Source organism: Lipotes vexillifer, unplaced genomic scaffold (assembly GCF_000442215.2).
Source record: "Lipotes vexillifer unplaced genomic scaffold, Lipotes_vexillifer_v1.1 scaffold496, whole genome shotgun sequence".
NCBI lineage: Eukaryota > Metazoa > Chordata > Mammalia > Artiodactyla > Lipotidae > Lipotes > Lipotes vexillifer.
Window position 1 is genome coordinate 4,561,673 of NW_006786690.1, and position 3,541 is coordinate 4,565,213.

The following is a 3,541-nucleotide window of genomic DNA, read 5'->3' on the forward strand; positions in this document are numbered from 1 at the left end:
CACATTAAAATAAGTCATCATTATGAATAATATCTGTGTGACCTTGGGCAAGTTACCTAACCTCTCTGAGCCTCACTTTCTCAAGATGAGAGAGCGGTGGGAAGCAGAGAACGGCAGAGGCGGCATGAGGGAAAAACAAATACTGTGAAAGGCTTCTCAAAATATAGTTTTCAAAATATTAAATACACAATTCATATAGAAATACATAGTGAGCTCATGTGAATTTTCTTTGTAGCTTATAAATGAAGGAACAAAGCTAGTGCAATGAAGGATATGAGAAAAAAATTTATACATACTTATATATGGTAAAAAAGATTCAGTAAAAACAAAAACAACACTAACCAAAAAACCAAGAATTCTGGAATATTCATAAAGTTGCTAAGTTACATACAAAACTGGTTAATGTTCTATAGGGCAATAAAATCCTAACGTTGGGGCTATCTTCTGCATTGGAAAGAAATCATTTGCATCTCTACCAGACAAAAATAATTGGCAACTTATCAGTTTTGTACCAGCTAACAGCTATCTTTATAGAGCCTGGGCCCTAATCAATAGTAAATAGTAAGTCAAGCAAAGTGACATTCCCCTGGAGTGTCAGATGATCCTTAGGAAGGCTTGTTAGACACTACTCGAATTTGACTTTGAAAGGACACCAGTTATCTATTTGCCTTATTTCCAAGTGTTGGATGATTTCACTTATCAGGCTGTTACAAGAGTATAAACACTTCCCAAGAAATAAAAGACATCGATAGTAATAAGCATATCATTAGTGTGAAAAGTAATGGGTTGGCAATAGCCCTGTGAATGTCACAGCTGGGACACCTTCAGTCAGAGGGGATGGCGTTCTCTTCCTTTTCTCCAGAGCTCAGGCTCTTGGAGGGGAGGTAGGAGATATAGGGATGAGAGGAAACCCCTTGTCATGCTTGTGAGGTCAGGATCCAGGAGCTCCATCCCACAGTATAGCCAAGGGTCTAAGGAATAACCAGAAAAATAATTTCTAAATTACTCAAATTCCTTATGGTGGAGTCACATCTCACTCAAGGGCTGGGTTTCAAAATCAGCATATAAGGCAATAATTGTAAATGGTCAGTATTACCCTTGGAAGGAATTCTTAGGAAAGCGCCACGTTGGAGACTGTATTACCATCTCAGGATACTTCTATGCTGTCACTTTTAGCTTTGACATCAGAACAGATTTCTTGTTCTTCAGGTGCATATCAGTTGGCTCATGTATACTCCCTTTTTCAAAAAAAAAAAAAAAAGAAAAAGAAATTCAATCTTTAAAGTTTAGAGTTGTACTCTGTGGTGAGGCATTTAGACCACGAGAGGCTCTGGATTTGAGGCAGACCTGGGGACTGCAGGAAGATGCTCCGGAATAGGCTCCTTGAGGGTCTGGAGCGATGGGCAGCATCCCTTTACATTATTTTCATTGGTATCATTAGCTCTTTCTCACTCTGAATTTTACTAGGCAAAATACAGATAGTCATATGTGCATATAATGTAACTCTGAAGTTCTTGTATTCCTTTTTTTAATTAAAAAACATTGAGGTATAATTTACATACGGTAAAATGCACAAATCTTAAGTGCATTAATGGCTTAATGGCTTCTCATGTAAATGAAGATATCCTTTACCACCACCCAGATCAAAATACAGAACATTTCCATCACCCCAGCCAGTTTTCTCTTGCTCCTTGTGGTACAGTCAGCCCTCAGCATCCGAGGGTTCTGCATCCACAGATTCCACCAACCGGGGATCAAAAATATTTGTAAAAAATTCCAGAGTTCCCAAAAAAGGAAAACTTGAATTTGCCTCACGCTGGCAACAATTTACATAGTATTTACATTGTATTTACAGCTATCTACATAGCATTTACATTGTATTAGGTATTATAAGTAATCTAGAAAGGATTTCTAGTATAGGGGAGGATGTGGGTAGGTTATATGCAAATACTCCTCCATTTTATAGAAGGGACTTGAACATCCTCGGATTTGGGTCTCCGAAGGGATACAGGGGTGTCCTGGAACCAATCCCCTGCAGATACTGAGGGACAACTGTACTCCCCCCTCCCCGCAATGTGACCAGCATTTCGACTTCTCTCACCATGGGTTATTTCTGCCTGTTCTTGAACATCACGTAAATAGAATTGTTCAGTGTGTATCTTTTGTGTCTGGCTTCTTTCATTTCACATGCTTGTGAGAGTCAGCTGTGTTATTGCTGAGTAGTACTCCACTGCACGCGTGCAGCGCACTTCATGTAACCCTTCTCCCGTTCGTGGATATTTTCAGTCATGATGAAGAGAGCTGCTGAGAACATTCTCGTACAATCCTCCTCCTTGTGCCACCCTGTGAACGGATGTGCTCAAATCCCTGTTGTACTGTTTGAACACCAAGAAGGGGACATGAAGTTGACGTGGATACTCCTTTCTCTCCCATCCACTGCCCCACACCTCCCTCTTGCACTCCCTCTCCCTCAAAAACACAAACCTCCTGGACCCTCTACCTGATCCGCTTGCTCTCCTTTTCCCAGCTCTTTATTATGGAGATTGTCTTAATCTTGGCTTTCTTGTGAAATCCTTCCCCTCCTCTGGGGCCTTCTGAATCTCTCCTTCCATTCTCCTTCCCTCCACCCAAAAGATCAGCGGTTTTTTTGGGGGGGCGGGGTTGGGGGGGGTGTTTGGGAATTGGGGAGGGATCTGTCAGAAACTGCTACACGTTTTCAGCGCATGTTCTTTATTCTTTGCCTCTCTCGGCAGATAAAAGAGCTTTGGGGGATTGTTTTATGAAAAACGGAGGGCATTGTAGAACAAGAAATGATTTATTGTGGAGACGGAGGCAGCGTGGGTTCAAATCCATCATCTGCCTCCCTTTTGCTCTTGCACGAGAGAACTCCTGTGTCTGGGGAATGGCAGTGACCCCTCGGACTGGGACAAGGTTTCTGATCAGTGTGGCTTGAACCTGGCATGTGGCAGGCACTTAGCAAAATTCCCACCTGCTGCTCAGGGGGCCATGCACGGAGACCAGTTGAGAAGTTTGCGGGGGGGAAAATGTAAAAAGAAGACCAAACACAGCACAAATGATTTTGTGGGAAGAGTAAGAAAAATACAAAGAAGACAAACTCCCCTAACAGCTGGCCACAGCTGGAGACCAGCATCCTGGCTACCCAGGAGGAAGCAGCCAAGCCTGCAAGGGGCCAGGTGGAGCCGCTCTGGGAGAAGTTCCCAACGTGTAGATCACAGATCGCAGGTCAAGCAGGAAAGGCGCTAATGGAAGCCACCAGGCATGCAAGCAGATGAGATGTAAAAAGATTAAGAGGATTAGGAGAGAGTTTGGAAAACAAACAGTGCAGGCTGTGAGAGCCAGCAAGGAGGACAGGCCTCTGCCTGGTGGGGGATGGGCCCCGGGTCCCGAGGGCTGCCTGGACTCCACAGCCAGGAAATGGGGCACCAGGAAGGCCTGGATAATTCGAGCTTCAAAGGAGCTCACATAGATGCAAGGGGAGGAGCCAGGGGAAAGCCCCACCCTACCCCCACCTTTAAATCCC